At 42.1% G+C, this 18,108-nt stretch overlaps 1 protein-coding gene across 1 annotated transcript in view; it reads left to right on the forward strand.

The window, feature by feature from the left end:
* Positions 1 to 321: 321 nt before the first annotated feature.
* The window catches only part of FAM110B (family with sequence similarity 110 member B), a 171,760-nt gene continuing 153,973 nt past the window's right edge, over positions 322 to 18,108 (forward strand). The window contains exon 1 of the mRNA XM_082259805.1: positions 322 to 452. The gene's annotated coding sequence lies outside the window, so the exon portion shown is untranslated. The remainder of the gene's footprint in view (positions 453 to 18,108) is intronic.

Consider the following 18,108-nt stretch of genomic DNA (forward strand, 5'->3'; position numbering starts at 1 on the left):
GAGGTTAACCAGTGTGACTCATTATATTTAGCATAGTGTAAGTCTGCTGAAGGTCATGGCATAGATTTGTTCAGCATGAGAAATGACTAACGGTATTACACAGAGAGGATAATGCCATATCCAACTTAGAAGAAAACCGAGCTTTTCACAGATGGGAATCCTCTTTTTGTTTGTTGCTACTTTCTCGTGTCTTTTATGTCTTGAGTCACTTCTGTTAAAAAAAAAATGAAAAATAAAACCAATGAGATTTTCTTTCTTCGCTGTATCCATCTATAAAATATATAATTTTTTCTTTTTTTCTTTACAGCTGCCCAACACTGAAAAAAACCTGGAACAACCCAAGAAGGCTGGATTGTCTGATTACCGTTTCGTGACCATCCATAGTGAAGTTGTAATGTCATACGACGTCTTATAAACTATTGCCGTTCTCCAATGACTAGTAATATTTTTAGGTAAGTTTTTGTATTTCATTTATAGTTTTTCACTTTTATTTGTTTTTCAGTATGCTACATAACTTATGTAAAGGTCTTCAGTATAATGACTTACTACACAACATGCAGACTTTCCTTGCCAAATGTTCTTATTTCTTTAGTATGGGTGCCTACACATGTTGGGGTGTAATGTAAGTAACTGACACATGGCTGCGTACGAGAAAACCCACAAGCACGCACGACCCCCAAAAAATATGTGGGTGGAGCCTTCTAATCTTCCTGTATTCCTGAAACTATAACAAACTCCTAATATGCTAGTATTTTGTGTTTACCCAGCTAAATGCCATTATGTGTAGTACTGATAATTAGGTAGAATCTAAATTTACAGATCAATACTATTTTATCTTATTTGATTTTTTGAGCTGAAAAACATTTATGCAGCTATGAGAGAGGCTTAAAGGGTAACTCCACTTTCTTGGAAAAATATAGCAAATTAAAAAAAAAAAAAAAGCATATACAATTGCTGAACAAGCCATGTTGTAATTTAATGTTGCTAAAAAAAATACCTAAGCTATTTAATCTGAAGAACTGTAATTTTCTGTAAAATTCAATGAATTATGGCAACCTGGAGGCGTTCGGTACACAGTTGTTGTTCAGAATGCCTCCAAAAATTTCATTTTCTGCTTGTGTGACTCACCCACTGGTTTTCCCAGAAGTGTACACTTAATAAAAGTCAGATTTTTAGGCACATCTGCAATAGAAATGTAAGTTTTGGTGTGATACTCCCAAAGGGTTAAACGCTTCAATAGGGATGCAGACACCACAGCTTTCTTCATTTGAGCACAGAAAGGGCACCGGTTGCTTAATAATGAACCAGACCCTCTGATTCAGAATCTGTATGTAATGAGTCTGGTGAAACAAAGAGCTATTTCTTCACAGCAACAAAAGCTAGTAACTATCTGTTAACAAGGTTTGTTTCAAATTGTTGCAATGTACATTGATCACCCAGAGCAGATTGTGTTTTTCTTGACATAAGTGGAACATTAATTGCATTTTCTCATAGTTAAAGCAGATCTAAACCCATTGATTTGAGTGTTTTGCAAAACACTTACATTCAAGACATGTTGTGAATAACTGTCACAGTTGCTTGTGTTCTCAAAGTAACTGTCAAGCCATCAAACGGCTTATGTCATAACTGAACATGCTCATAATTGTGTTTGCCTGCAGTGAGGGGGAGAATCAAGAGAAGGATGGGAAAAAATTTGTAGAACAAAATTCAAACTGTGAATTTTGTTTGGGAAAAATTGTATTTATCAGTTGTTATTGTATCATTATGTCACTATTGCATTTTGAAATGAAAAGTAAAATTCAAAACATTGGCATTGCAATAGAAACAAATTTTCAGGGTTTTCATATGAATTCTGTTGAATCCTAGTTGTACTGAATGTTCTGCCGACCAATTATTATTTTTTTTTTTTTTTAAATTTTAATATGAATCTTCAAACAAAATGTTATTGGTGTGTGGCCAGCTTTACAGCCATGATTACATATTGGCACATACAGGAGAGAAGTACAGAAGCTTTGGAATGGTTACACTGGTGGCAGCTGGTCTGTGGTATTGGAGCACAGATCGGAGTACAAGCCTTTCTGTCCAGGTACAGATTCATCTGTGGCCTCTGCATCATCTGTATCTTTGTTGGCCACAAGTAGCCCATTATCCAGAGGCACCTGTCGCAGAGATCACCAGTCTGTTTTATTCTATGAGCAGCACACCAAAGTCTTGTCTGAGGAAAGGTTAGAATACTGAATTTCTTCTCTCTTGAGAAGAGGAGATTAAGGGGGAATAGGATCAACATGTATAAATACATAAGGGGTCCATATAGTGAACTTGGTGTTGTGTTATTCACTTTAAGGTCATCACAGAGGACAAGGGGGCACTCTGTACGTCTAGAGGAAAAGAGATGTTGTTTTCAAATGGGGAAAGGTTTTTTTACAGTAAGCTGTGAAAATGTGGAATAGACTCCCCCCAGAGGTGGTTCTGGCCAGCTCAGTAGATTGCTTTAACTAGTTCCCATCCGCGCTACAGCCTATATACGGCTGCAGCGCGGACTCGAATTTTCGGGAGGCCGTTTTTAAACGGCCTCCCAGTGACACGCCCCCCGCGCGCTCCCGCGAGCGCGCAGTGGGGAGAATCTGTGTCGGCCGTGTCCCTTGGACACGGCCGATCACAGATCGTGGTGAATGGCCAATCACAGCGGCCATTCACCACGTGATCGGATCATCCAATGAGAGATGATCTCATATGTAAACATATGAGATCATCTCTCATCGCCGGCGCTCCTTCCTCACACGGAGCCTGCAGTGTGAGGAAGGAGGGAGAGCTGCACAGCGCCAGGGACAAAGAGACATGTAATCAGGGCACTGATCACCAGTGCCCTGATTACTAAAAGGTAAAAAACATACACAGTGCCCCCCCATCAGTGCCCACAGTGCCCGCCATCAGTGTCCCCCATCAATGCCCACAATCAGTGCCCATAGTGCTGCCAGTCAGTGCCTGCTCATCTAGGCACTGATAAGCACTGACTGGCAGCACTATGGGCACTGTGTGGGCACTGATGGTGCTGCCCATCAGTGCTCATCAGTGCTGCCCATCAGTGCTCATCAGTGCCACCCGTCAGTGTCCCTCAGTGCCACCCGCCAGTGCCCATCAGTGCCGCCCGCCAGTGCTGCCTCTCAGTGCCCAGCAGTGCCACCTCAGTGCCCAGCAGTGCCACCTCTCAGTGCCGCCTATCAGTGCCACCTATCAATGCCGCCTATCAGTGCTCATCATTGCGGCATATTAGTACCTCCTCATCAGTGCCCATAAGTGCCACCTCATCAGTGCCACCTCATCAGTGCCCATAAGTGCCACCTCATCAGTGCCCATAAGTGCCACCTCATCAGTGCCCATCAGTGCAGCCTATCAGTGCCCATCAGTGCCGCCTCATCAGCGCCCTTCAGTGAAGGAGAAAAATTTATTTTCAAAATTTACTCACAGAAAATAAGAAAAACTTTTTTTGTTTTCAAAATTTTCTGTCTTTGTTCTTTTTTTTTGTAAAAAATAAAAAACCCAGAGATTATTAAATACCACCAAAAGAAAGCTCTATTTGTGTGAAAAAAATAATAAAAATTTCAAATGGGTACAGTGTAGCATGACCGCGCAATTGTCAGTCAAAGTGTGACAGCGCTGAAAGCTGAAAATTGGCCTGGATGGGAAGGGTGTTTAAGTGCACAGTAGGCAAGTGGTTAAAAAAGGCCTGGATTCTTTCCTAGGTGTAGTTAATATAAATGGGTACTAATATTTATAGGTGAAGTTGATCCAGGGAATATCAGATTGCCTCTTCCTCTGGATCAACTGCGGGTATAGGATTGTGTATATGGCATTGTATGGTTGGGTTTTCTTTTTTTTTTTTTTTTTTTTTTTTATTGTTTATGCTAGCTAGACTTGTGTCTTTTCTAACCTGACTATGTAACCATGTCTGGTTGCAACATAAAAACTAACCAAATGATTACCAAAAATTCATAATAACATATCAACTGTTTCTTAATCCCATTTATTCATATCCTTGGTGTACCACACTAAGAAAAAGGTCAGTCTCTTGGAATTATTGTACAATCTAAATCTTTTACCCAGGCTTTTTGTGCAGGTGCATAGACTTTTACATCCATGCAGAGGGTCAGGTTTACGCACCGGGAAATAACAGACGTTCCATGCAGCCACCCTGACATAATCAATGACCGGCTGAGCGATGCTGTACAGATCTTCCCGCACATGCCAATGTTTACATCTGTGCTGGAAGGGATGTACAGCTCTGGATGCAGATGACCTGTACAGATGAAAACACTGGCATGTGCGGCACGATCTTACAGCTGTTCTCTGTCTCAGGTTGGCTGCATGCACCTGTCATTCCCTGGGCTCATAAATGCAACCCTTTGCATGGAAGTATGGATCTATGTGCGCAAGCCTAACATGTGCCTAACATTTCCTTTTGTAGCTTCAACGCACAGAAGCCTGCTTGTATTGCGCTCGGTCATGAGTTGCCATACCCCCCCCCCCCCCCCCCCCCATTGCAGCAACCTGAAGAATTTGAAATTATTACATTCTTTTCCTAAAGAATTAAAATATAACCCCATGTATACTTTTTTATATTGTTATTTAAAGAATAACTAATGTTTTTTTTTTTTTCAGTTTTGGATAGAATGGATAGGGATTAGAGTACCTGTCAGGTTGTTATTGCAGTCTGCAGGAGAATTATACAAAAAAAGAGACTGGTTAAACCCACAAGTGCTATTTTGACCACTACTATCCCTTTATATTGGCTTTTGAAATTTACAAATGCAGCCACTTAGAAATTGGATGAAAGGATAAGTAGTGCATTTTATATACAACTATAAGGATCTTTCCAAAATGAGGGATTAATGAGGAGGAAGGAGGGACAGAGAGACTTCCAAATGAGGGACAGTATCTCGAAATCAGGGACAGTTGGGAGCTATGCCCTAGTACATTTTAGTAGTTTAATATATAAACAAGTCTTTTTGACTATGAAAGATTCCTGCCAGGTGATCAACTACTGATTGGTTGACAGTCATGCGATTAGTATCACATGATACTGGTGAGTCAATGGAAAGAGATCAATGCTGTAATGCCTCGTTTCCACTAAGTGGTACGGTACGGTACGGTTCAGTACGGTTCGGAACGGTACACATTGCGTTTCCACTGCCAATAGTACCCTTTCATGATAGGCGTGGTGTAGCAGGAAAGCTGTGATAGACGATTCTCTGTCAACCAATCAAAGTTCTGCAGAGTGTAGCTCCACCCTGTTGGTACGGGTCTAATGTGCTTGGTACCCCAACGAAAGGGTACCAAAAAAGTGGTACGGTACGGTTCGGAATTAGGGTACCATTCATCGTGGAAACGGCATAAATAGCGTACCGTACCAGAAAGCTCAGTGGAAACGAGCCATAAGGTCACATGCCACAGGCTCAAAAGCTCTGCACTAACGCTTTACCTTTTAGCAAGCTTTACTATTTCTTCTACAGAACATAAACAATGATATAATTAAAACATCTATGCCTTCAAATTTCCATTTAGAGGTATAGTTGAGTGACGCAAACCAAGCTTTACCTTACTGTTTGTATAGTCTTTGTTATTAAAGCAAGCTTAAACTTTTAAGTAGCATGGATGGTGTCCGATGGGAAAATTTACGTTCAGTTTATTCCGCAGAGTTATTTCACATTATTTCCCAGATTTTTGGATAATCTCTCACTTGTAGGTCACAAAAGGCCTATTGTTACAGTTTAACATTCTTCCAGTTTGTTTAGGCTGACTGATAGGAGATATAAAATGCTACAATTATTATACTACCAGATGTTCTGTATGCTCTGATATAATTTGCTATGCTTGGATTACAGATCCGTGGAGAAAAGGCAAAATATATAGCAAGTAAAATGACATAGAGCCAACAATTGGATTGCAAATTATTTTATATTTATTTTTATGGGAGTTGTCTATTCCCTGTAGAGCCCTTCTTTTCCCGGATACCTTTCGAAGTTAACCGCAGCATGTTTTTTTGCCATATATACTCATACACAAAGTATTCATCTGCTTTTCGTCATCCTCCAGCATAGTCTGTGGGGGCTCCGGCATCGACATGACAAGATAAGCGTGTCCAATTCCTGCTTAATTGCCTTTTGAAGACTTACAAATGACAATGTTCTGAATATGAAGGAGCTCTAGCTGAAGTAAAATCCTCTTCTTGGGCTCCAGCTGAAAAGTTTTAGCAGCCTATCAATTCACTCTAAAATCTCGGTGTGACATACAGAACTTTTTAATACCAGGAGGGAAGTATTCGGGAGAGGAAAGTGTTCGTTCATTTATCTGGTGATGGCAATGGATTGCTGGTTTTGACTCCTTCACATGAGCTCATATTCTAGTATTTGATGGGGATAAGGAAGATGAAGGTCTAACTACAGGAGAGTTTTGCTTTAAAGCTACACATCTAAATTACCTTTCATATGTCTATTGGAATCAATCAAATCTGCCTAAAAGTAGGAAAATCTCTTCTTTTGAGTAAGATTGAGCTGTAGACAATTTAGGCTTGTTTTTTTATTTCTTGGGTATTTAATTCCTTAATCACCCATTCATTGCAAACAAAGCTATAGGGGGATAGCCTTTCTTGTTAATATTAGATGATCAATGTGGCTTATGTGGTCTTGCAGACCTTGTCAGAAGATCTTTGTTTGGATTTCAAATTGTTAAAGTCTTTTAAAATTAACATGTCTATCTAATGGCCAGAATACACAATAAGAAAATCGGCCGAAAATTTCCGTTCAGCGAAAGATCGGCCGATATTCTACTCGTTAATGCCTTGCCATCAGTGACCGATATCGATATTGTGAACGAAAAATCCCGTTTGAAAAAAACGAAAAATTCTGTCGTCTCGTTTGCGAACGAACGATATTCTATATGTTGGTGTTAAGGTTGTTCATTTAAAATCTGTAGAACATCATCACGCATTCACTGTTTCGATGGTCAGCGGTCAAACGGTCGGGCGATATTCGGCCTGTGTATGTTGGCAACGTTTTCGACCAAGGAACACTTTTTCATAAGTCGGTGGTTGAATGATCGGGCGATATTCGGCCCGTGTATTCCAGCCATAAGAGTCGGTTCACACCGCAGCAACTCAAAGTCGCCCTGACTTTGAAGTCGCCCGTGCAGCACGACTTCATTGTGGCTTGCAAAGGACTTCTCATAATAGAAGTCAATGCAAGTCGCTCCGACTTAGCCCAAAAGTAGTGCAGGAACCGTTTTCTAAGTCGGAGCGTCTTGAGTCGCTCTGATTAGAACGGTTCCATTGCACAGCATGGACCAAGTCGCCTGACAAGTCGTAGTAGTGTGAACCGACTCTTAGACTACCCTGTCCACTGAAGGGCAATGCTAGTGTGCGATTTCACTGCTGAACCAACAGTGTGCATTGTGTTTGAAAGCAGTAGAATAATAATTTATCTACAGATAATAAAGCGGTTACCCAAAGATCAGGAGAAGAAAAAAAACTGCTGCATCAGCTAGTGACAGACTTCACCTATATATGCCATACATATGATTATTTTTTTTATTTTATTTGTGCCCATAGTTCCACTTTCATAATTAAGATCTTTATCCCGGATGATTTGTAAATGCCGGTCTGTGGCTAAGTTTGTGGTGTTGTCACACAGACTGCTTCCAGTGCTTTTGCTGTCTAGGATAATTCGTCAAGCTGATTATCAGCTGAGCTTTTATAGAAAACGGCTATTAAAAAGCATGTTTTTTTTAGCTTTGTGTAACAAGACGGAGTAAAAAAAAAAAAAAAAAAAAAACTTTATTTCTAATTTAACCACTTAAGCCCCGGAGGATTTGGCTGCTAAAGGACCAGGGTTTTTTTTGCGATTTTTTTTTTACTGCGTGACTTTAATGGACAATTGCGCGGTCGTGCGACGCTGTACCTAAACGAATTTGACGTCCTTTTTTTCCCACAAACAGAGCTTTCTTTTGGTGGTATTTGATCACCTGTGCGATTTTTTGATCACGCGCTATAAACAAAAAAAGAGCGTAAATTTTGCAAAAATAACAATATTTTTCACATTTTTTTATATGAAATTCCCCAAAAAAAATGTAAAAATCAAAATTTTTTTTAACATTTTTCGGCCAATTTGTTTTATGCTACCTATGTTTGGTAAAAAAAAATCGCAAAAAGCGTATTTTGATTGGTTTGCGCAAAAGTTATCGCGTTTACTAACAAAGGGAAAGATTTTTGTCATTTTTGGTGTTTTTTATTTAACGCGTAATGGCGGCGATCTGCGATTTTTTTTTTCGGTACTGCGACATTGCGGCGGACAGATCGGACCCTTGACTGACATTTTTGACACTTTTGGGGGTTAAGTGTGTCCTAGGGGCGTGATTCTAACTGTGCAGGGACATTCCTATTGGTGTAAAAGCAAAGATCAATCGTTCTACATAGTAGAACGGACAGATCTTCACTTTTACACAGGGAGAACTGACAGGCAGCTTGTTTACACAAGCCGCTCTGTCTTTCTCCCTTCACAGGAGCGATCGCAGTGTGACTGGCGGACATCGAGTCCGCCGGTCACACGCACTGACTTGTCTGTGAACGAGCCACGGCGGGCGCGCGCCCGCCCGCAATAGGCTCGCAAGTCAGTGACAGGCGAGTGACGTACCGATACGTCACTCTGCCTGGCCGGGGCTGACCGCCGCAGTATATAGTCGTGCGGCGGTCGGCAACCGGTTAACAGCTGTTGTCCATAGTGGACTTTTTATTGTAAAAAAAAAAAAAATTAAATTGCTTAACTATTGTATCACCTTCTGCTGTATTGTCATTTTTCTCATAAAGAGCAAAGTGTTAAGCCTTGTACACACGATCAGATTATCAGACGCATTTTCCTCCATTTTTTTGTTGCATGCTAGTCTCATATCGAAAGCGAAAATTCTCGTATGACCGAATTCAGCTTCAGAAGTGATGTCATGTGTTGAATTGTTTTGTATGCATTCTTTAGTTTCTGAGCATGCCTAGTCTTGCTCCTATGATTTTTTGGATGAAAACTGTACTAATTAAATGAAAATCGGACGTTGTGTTCACGTACGATTTAAAACATTTTTAGCCTGCACATTCTGTTTTTGTTATTGGAAAACCTGTAATCGGCTATCGAAAGCACTATACTAGCGACTTGAAAATTGGCAGATCGTTTGTTAGACGAAATGTCACTTCCGATTTTCTTATCGTGTGTACAGGCCTTTAGCCAGTTCACAGCTTTGAAGTTTATGGGCTGTGTAATGTAGGAGCATGGCATTGTACATCATTGAACTCTATATTGTTGTCTTAATGAAATCTTATGAAACGTGTTTTTTTTTTTTTTTTTTTTACCGTAACTAAAGCACACAGATGTAGTGCATCCAAACTCCTTAGCGGTGCTTTTAGTATACATTAAAGTGTGAGATAAATTTTTGCGCACAATAGCTTTATTGACTTACAATCAAAATGAGAAAGTCATTCTGTATACAGAAACACAAGACCATTTATACAAATAAAGTAAAGCTGAGAACATGGAGGAGCCCTGGTATCTCCCACACTGGAAAGTGCAAACCTCCTTACCTGTAAAGTAAATTAATGTTACTTTTCTAATCCGCACACCGCTGCAAACTCCATAGCCAGACACTTACTTGTTTCCCTTGTCAAAGCCATAGAACTTGATCAAGACTGATTGGATAGAGAAGGAGCAGCAGCTTGCTGATGAGATCATCTCTTTGCTTTCTTCCAAACAGCCAGCTCTGTTTATTGTTGCAGCACAGTCAAATGCTCCATTTAAAAGGGCAGTGGATTACTTCATTTGCCTCCCTCAGTAGCACCAGTCAAGTCGGGGGGGGGGGGGGGGAAGAGGAGTTCTTTAAAGCGGTTGTAAACCCTATAAAAAAAAAATAAAAAAAAAAAACCTGCAAGACAAAGGCATAATGAGCTAGTCGCATACTAGCCCATTATGTGTAACTTACCTTAAAACGAAGCCCCGACACGGACCCCCGGACATCGATGCGGGCACTGCCATGATCCCTCGTCGTCTCTTCCGGGTTCGGCGGCTCCGGCGCGCTGATTGGCCGGAAGAATCGGTTCCAGCGCGCTGATTGGCCGGAGCCGCGATGACGTCACTCCCGCGCATGCGCGCGGGAGTGATTTTTCCGGTAAGCTCCCGGCAACTTAATTGAAGGTCCCCCCGGACCTTCAGAGCGCATGCGCCGCTCGCGCGAGCGGCTGCATGCACTGTAAATATCTCCTAAACCATGCCGGTTTAGGAGATATTATTTGTACCTACAGGTAAGCCTTATTATAGGCTTACCTGTAGGTAAAAGTGTCAAAAAGCGGGATACAACCGCTTTAATTCTTTGAAAGCGCTGGCACAGTAATGAGTTGGAACTACCTGCCTGGAGTTTGCATGTTCTCCCTGTGCCTGCGTGGGTTTCCTCCGGGTACTCCGGTTTCCTCCCGCACTCCAAAGACATGCTGGTATAAAGAAAATTGTCCCTACTGTGTATGTATGTGAGTTAGGGATTAGATTGTAAGCTCCTTGAGGGCAGGGACTGATGTGAATGTACAATGTATATGAAAAGCGCTGTGTAAATTTACAGCGCTATAGAAGTACCTGAAATAAAATAAAATACATTTTAAAGAGTTTATTACCCCCCAAAAAAATAAAGATCCTGTTCCTTTAAAGCACGTAATACAGCACAGTGCTTGTGCGGTGTAATTTGGCCCCCTGTATCACCTGAAATACCTGGTTGATCCTGCCTGGTTCTGCCCTCCCCCTGTAAACTGGCCACGGTATATCATGGCTGCTGAGCCCTGACACCATGGTCAGTTTACGTGCCTCCGTCATCTGCAGCTCTCCTGTCTCTTCTCTGTCTCCCTCTGCCCCCCCCCCTGCTTTTTGCCACTGTCCACCCCCTCCCCTCCTGCTTCTGAAATAACTTTTAATATTTATATAATCCTCTTTTTTTCCTAATAGGTGCTCCTGTCACTGTGTGTTTTATAAAAAAAATATGCCATTTATATCAGTTTTAAGAGGACCAGCTCATGTGACCGACCGCCTCTCTCCTCCCCTCCCAATTGACGTCAGCGGGGTAATCCTGGCCCCGCCCACTGCAGCTGTCAGACGGGGAGAGAAGAGAGGCAGCGGGTCACGTGAGCGCTGACTGGCACTCTGCAAACTGGCATAAACTGCATGTTTTTATAAATCAGAGACAGGAGAAGCTAGCATACTGAGACACAGGATTATATAAAGTTAGCAGAGTAGGTTAACAACCGCTTTAAATGGTGATTTTGCTGGGGCTCCAGAGGGCAAACAGGGCAGAGAGGTGCATGATTAGCATCCTTTCCTTCCTTGATTTAAAGGGAACCTGTTCCTTGGCCCTGTCTTCGGTCTTCTATTGGCTTGAATCAAAGTCTGTTGTTAGAATTTTTTGGAATTTACCAATGTTTAATAGCCAGTTAGATTTTTAGATAAAGGCACTGGGCGTATAACATTTTTTTCTTTTTTTTGCTTTATATTTAATGCATTAAGACGACCCATCAATGGTTAGTAGTAACATCTTTTGGCATCTTTTGGTTTGCTTTGTCATTGTATGTTTTATGGTAAGGTATGTTAGAATCCAGACATAAGACATCTGGTAGTTCTGGTCAAAAAAAAAAAGTTTTGCTTTAGTGCAATGGTTTTACACAGAGAAGCCCTGATCCTCCTCTCCTCTGGTCCCACACCAGTGCTCCTGGCTCCCTCCTTACTTGCTATGGGGGCACTTGTGCATGCTCACTCCACACGACACACTGAGTACGCGTCAGCCCCACCCACCACTCCCTCTTCATTTGCTGTGATTGACAGCAGCAGAAGCCAATGGCTCCCACTGCTGTGTCTGAGTTAGGAGAATGAGAAAGAGCCTCTGCTTTTGTGCACATGACTTGATCAAGATTGGGCTCAGGTAAGTATAAGGGGGTGCTGGGGGAGGGGTGCTTGCAGAAGGTTTTTTCCTTAATGCATGAAATGCATTATGGTAAATAATAAACCTTCTACCTTTAGAACCACTTTAAGAGGAGAACTGCGTATGGCGGATAGCATTGCTTGGGATTTCAGCGCAGCACAATCATCTGTTGGCAGCTCAGTTGGGAAGTTCGCTATCAGATCAACAGATACTTTTCTGTACTTGCATTGTAACATAGGAAAATGTGCATGCATAGTTAGGTGGTTAGGATGAAAAAAAGTTAATTTTGTTCAACCAATAGAAACAAAATAAATGGATACCTTCATATACCCTGTGTTCCATACATTACAGAGATATACTGCATATGTTGTTGTCCTGATATACGCTTTAAGCTCCAATGAAGACTCGAGGTCTGCATGAGAGGAGCGTTCTGGCTTTATTGATCATATCTGTGCGTTGTAGTATTTTGACAGGTTTCAGGGTAAAATGAAGTATAGTGCTGCTCTGTGTAAGAATGTAAATGGATTTTTACATTGGCGAATTTGATTCTTTGACATATCTTCCTATGCACTGTGCCTGTGTTATCTGCTTGAAAGTCTTTTTGCCAGGATCAAAAGATGCTTTTTTGCAAAAAGGAGAAGTTGTTAGAGTTTTCCATACACTTTCATCTTTACCACTCTTGGATTGCAGATTCCCTAAAGTCCTAATAGTTTTCCTGTGCCTCAACAACCACCACTTTTCCAAGCTCTTCTACGCATTATTAGATCATTCTTATTATACAGGATTTATATAGCGCCAGCATTTTGTGCAGCGCTTTACAACATGAGGGCAGAAATTACAGGAGGAATAAGAGGGCCCTGCTCGCTAGAGCTTACAATCTATGAGGGAGGGTCAAGTGATAGATAAGGTAATAACTGTGGGGATGAGCTGATGGAGAAAATAAAAGTACGGTTGTAAGGTGTCGGTAGGATCAGCTTCTCTGAAGAGGAGAGTTTTCAGGGAACGTCCAAAGGCAGAGTGGACCAATTGAGGTAAGGAGTTCCATAGGATGAGAGACTCTTGAAAAGTCCTGGTGGGGAGCATGTGAGGAGATGACGAGGGAACTAGAGAGCAGGAGGTCTTGGGAGGAACAAAGAGAACGATTAGGTTGTCATTTTCAGACTAGGTTAGTGATATAACTGGGGACTGAGTTGTGCCTGGCTATGGAAGTTGTTGTTAGTATTTTGACTTTAATTGGGTGAGTGGAAGCCAATGGAGGGATTGACAGAGAGGAGTAGCAAACACGGAGCGATTGGTAAGGTGGATGAGCTTGGCAGCAGCATCCATGATGGACCCAAGGGGGGCTAGCCTATGTAAAGGTAAGCCGATGAGAAGGGAGTTACAGTAGTCGAGGCGAGAGATGACCAGAGAGAATTAAGAGCTTTGCTGTGTCATTGGTTTGAAAGGGGAGTATTCTAATAAAAATAATAATTTATGTCCTTTTGTTCCAACAATAGAGCCTTCTTTTGGTGGTGTCTGTAAACAAAAAAAGACTGGCAAATTTAAAAAAAAAAAAAGTTTTATTTTTGCTAAAAAAAAACATATCCAAAAAATAAAAATAAAAAAAAATCTATTTTTTTCATAAATTTAGGTCAATATGCATGACCTCTAATAGAGGCGCCTATGGGTTTAGGGCCTCCAGGCCCAGGGACAGTACTCCCAACACTGAGAGCCATTGGTTGGTACACTCAAAGTCCTGATTCAACGCCAAAGGAAATACCCGCTACATTTGAGTGTGGATTAGTATATGACCTACTTCAGCGATGGCACTAGGCCAGTCAAGTGCTTGAATGGAAAGGAAAGGGAGATGCTGAGCAAAAGTGGGCCTTGCATAAAAAACAGAGGATCTTTTTATTACGGAGTCCCCCACACCCTAATTAAGAACAAGAACTAAAAGTGTAAAATCAAAAAGTTGAAAAATATTACCTCAGGCTCTAGTGTCTGCCTTCTACAAGGCAGAAAGAATGGACTCCTGTATGGTGCACTAGATCAGTGTTTCTTAACCTTTCTTCAGTCAAGTCACCGTTTTAAGTTTTTTGTCAAGGACCCAGCACTTCTTCACTTCCCTTTCCCCACTCTTTTTGTTTTTGTTGTGTGTCACATTTGTCCCTTTTTGGTTGTTCACTGGCACGACAAGTATGGCGTAGGTCCTCGGGCCTGCCCTGAACGTCTTGGAAGGGGGTGGATATGGCCTTCTTACTTAGTTCGCCCTCTCTCATGGGGTCTCCCTTCGGGGGAGCCCCCACCAAGTACTTGGGGTGGGGCTGTTTCGGCAGTCCCCCTGGAGAACAGGGTCTGCCTGGCTTCGGCTGGGCAGGCCATAGTGAGTACCTTAATCCCTGTCAGGAGTCTTGCGCCCTGGGGGATCAGGGTTAGGGCCCTTCCTCTTCTGAGGAGGGCTATGTGTACGCCTTGTGCACTTTTTGTGTGTCTCACGTTTTGCGTGTGTGCACTTTTTTATGCACCGGGTGTAAGTCTTTTGAGTGTGTTCACACACCACGGGCTTTAAAAAAAAAAAAAATCATTGGTTGTTAGGATGCCCATGTCTTTTAAGTCATAATGGTGTACAATGAAAACCAATGGCTTTGTGTAACTAAAAGGCAGGTTTGATCCACCTGCTGGCTTGCATGTAATTTTTGATCCATTTTTAGGCAATTTGCCAAGGCACCCCTGAAGAAACCTCAAGGCACCCCAGGTTGCCTGGGCACCCTGGTTGAAAAAGGCTGCTGTAGATGACCATGTCTGAGACTAACCCTAGTCAAGTGAGCAAGTGCAAGACATACACAGAATGAAAAGGAGAACTTTCGATTCTTTATCACATCGCTTTCACACTCCCTCCTTACACATTGAATTTATTGTAACCATGAGCTGAAATAGTCGCAACCATTATCTCAAAAATAGCAGTACTTGGCTGGTTGAACACTCCGGTAGAGTTTATCATTTACATTCTGTATGCGATTCCACACTTTCTTAAACAGTAATTTTCATTGTGGGTCTTCTTAAAAGAAGTATTTGCAGACATCCATACATCATCGGTCTTTGTATCTTGCCGCTAACCTAAATGAATTAATTATGAATTATAGTCTATTTATGCTTGTGGTATTGCCATTCAGACTCCTCCAGAAGAAGTGTGTCTATATTATGATCAATTATCTTTCCTATACCAGTAAGGGTTTGATGTCTAATGTTCACTAATGATCTTTCCTAGAACAGGCTGGCAGTGAAACGACTTCACCAGAGTCTGAGGAAACTGCTAATAACGGCCAAAGTCAACCAGTGAGTTATAGTTTATGTAAACCCTAACAATTGACTTTCTCTTTTTTTCTCCCTTTTCGTCTGTTAAATATAACATTGAAAGTATTTTGGTATCTGTTAAGTGCAGAAAATACCTGTTGATCCTATCAGAACGTCGGAGCTGTCCTATGAAATCTGCTTCTGCTTTCTTAAGGAGTCCAATCGGCCTTTTCAGGTTTTCCCCTTGGACTTCAAAACCCCTTCCTCCTATGTTGTGATGAGGAGAATAAGCAGTATTTTGTAGTTCAGCAACAGCCAGCTGGGTAGGTCTTAGACCTTTCCGTTAGATTTCAGTCCACAAAAACACTTTCTTGTCAGCCCACAACAGGAATATATGTGTTAAGTTCTTCTCTAGTAGGATTGACAGGCATTTTTCTGTGCTTCCAGAATCTTTAGGGCCAGTTCACACCATAGAAATGCAGTCTGGGTGCTTTTTTGCATGCACATTTTTGATGCTTTCCGGTTACATTTTTCCCACCTCCTTTTTTTTTTTCTTCACATTAAATAAGAACATGTGTTCCAGTGCATTTTTGTTGCATTTAAGTGCGTTTTTGATTCGTTTTACCACATTTCAGTTAAGTTCAGTCATAAAAAATGCAGCATGTTTTTTTTTTTTTTTCCTGCAAGTGGAATGCACTGGAACTGACCGCACTGGAGTGAACTATGCCATTGAAAACCATGTAACCTACTTTCCATGCCTTTGATGCAGAAAAAAATGCACTGGACCACCTGTGGTGTGAACTGGCCCTTAAAAGGTTAAAACATGGGACTGCGTATGTTTTTTTTTTTTTTAAACTTTGTCCTGATGTACACTCTATTTTAAAGGACCCAGTATTTTAAAGCGGGGGAGGGGGGGGCGCAACCCACTGATTCAAATAGGACTGCATTGTGTTTGATGATGTAGGGACAGCAGGTCAGCAAACCAAGGGCGCGATCTACCAATCACCTATCCACGATTGACTGGTAGGCTGGGCAGTTGGACTCTCTAGCATTAACTTCTTCAGGTCAGGCTGAACTGGGCATAATAGCATCTGAAACTCTGTGAACTCTGGGTTACTATTTTAAGGGGCTCAGTGAAGTAAGGACATTTTACATTTGCAGTTTTGGGGGTGGTAATACCCCATAGTTAAGCTGTGTTTTCACCACCCCCTCCCACAATTGCACACCCTATAGCTGCAGTGGCCAGGGATGTACACAGGTTATAGCCGCAGCAGGCATTTTACACCCTGTCACTCGCAACCACCAAACATGACCCATTCAAGTGAATGAGGCTGCTCTGCAAGCACCATGCAATCTTGAGCCAAGCGGTTTGGCAACCTGTCGATCTCAGGCAGGTGATGGGTAGAAGGCTTTTCTTCCTTGCCATCCCCAGGAACTTAGACAGAAGCAGTGGCAGCATTTACTGGAACCAATCTCCTGTATTTTCCTCCAGCAGCAGCTGAAAGATGGCCTCTCCCCTCTCTCTCTCCTCTCTTTGCCCTGCTTGACACCGTCCTTTGCCCTGCTTGACACCGTCCTTTGCCCTGCTTGACACCGTCCTTTGCCCTGCTTGACACCGTCCTTTGCCCTGCTTGACACCGTCCTTTGCCCTGCTTGACACCGTCCTCTGCCCTGCTTGACATGGTCCACAGCTCTACTGACTGACACTGTCCACTTTACTGTTGGTTAAGTTTATAATTTTTACAGTGACATTTGTTTTATTTTTCTAAATTCTCCTTACTATTTAGTTACATAGTTACATAGTAGGTGAGGTTGAATAAAGACAATAGTCCATCCAGTTCAACCTGTGTAGGTGTGTGTGGCTGTACTCATCTCACATACCCCTGAATGTTCTGATCCTTGAGATGTAAGTCTAAGAGTCTTTTGAAAGCCACCATACTACCCGCAGAAACCACCTCTTGTGGTAGAGAATTCCACAATCTTGTAGCCCTAACAGTAAAGAACCCCCCACGTTGCCTGTGGTTAAAACACTTCTCCTCTAATCGCATTGTATGCCCTCGAGTCCTCATGCAATCCCTTCGAATGAACAGCTTTTTTTCTAAGCTGGGATCCCCATTAAGATATTTATAAATTGCTATCATGTCCCCCCTCAGACGTCTCTTCTCCAGGGAGAATAAATCGAGCGATTGTAGACGCTCTTCATAGTCAAGGTCCTCCAATCCCCTAATTAGTTTAGTTGCCCTTCTCTGGACTCTCTCCAGCTCCCAACACATCCCTCCTGAGGACTGGCGACCAGAACTGGACAGAATACTCCAGATGCGGTCGGACCAGAGTTGTATAAAGTGGAAGGATTATAGTCTTATCTCTGGAATACATCCCTTTCTTTATGCATGCTAATATTCTGCTGGCTTTGGCAGCTGCCGTTTGACATTGCATGCTGTTGCCTAATCTATCATCAACCAAGATTCCCAGATCCTTCTCCATTTTTGATTCCCCCAAGGGTTCCCCTCCTAACGTGTATTGTGTTTTTATGTTTTTAGTCCCCAAGTGCAAAACCTTACACTTCTCCACGTTAAACCTCATTTGCCATGTCGTTGCCCACTCTGTAATTTTGTCCAGGTCATTCTGTAGGATATCTGCTTCATGCTGTGCAGTTATTGCCCTGGCCAATTTTGTGTCATCTGCAAAAACTGATATCGAACTCCTGATCCCGACCTCAATGCAGTTATGAATAGGCCTTGCTAGTTAACGTCTTTAAAAAAAAAGGTGCCGAACCCCGGTGATCTTTGATCTTTCATGTTCTTCAGGTAGATCTCCGCCTATCAAAGGTTGCCCAACCTGGTTTTAAAG

Source organism: Pelophylax lessonae (assembly GCF_965119305.1).
Source record: "Pelophylax lessonae genome assembly, chromosome: 5".
Taxonomy (NCBI): domain Eukaryota; kingdom Metazoa; phylum Chordata; class Amphibia; order Anura; family Ranidae; genus Pelophylax; species Pelophylax lessonae.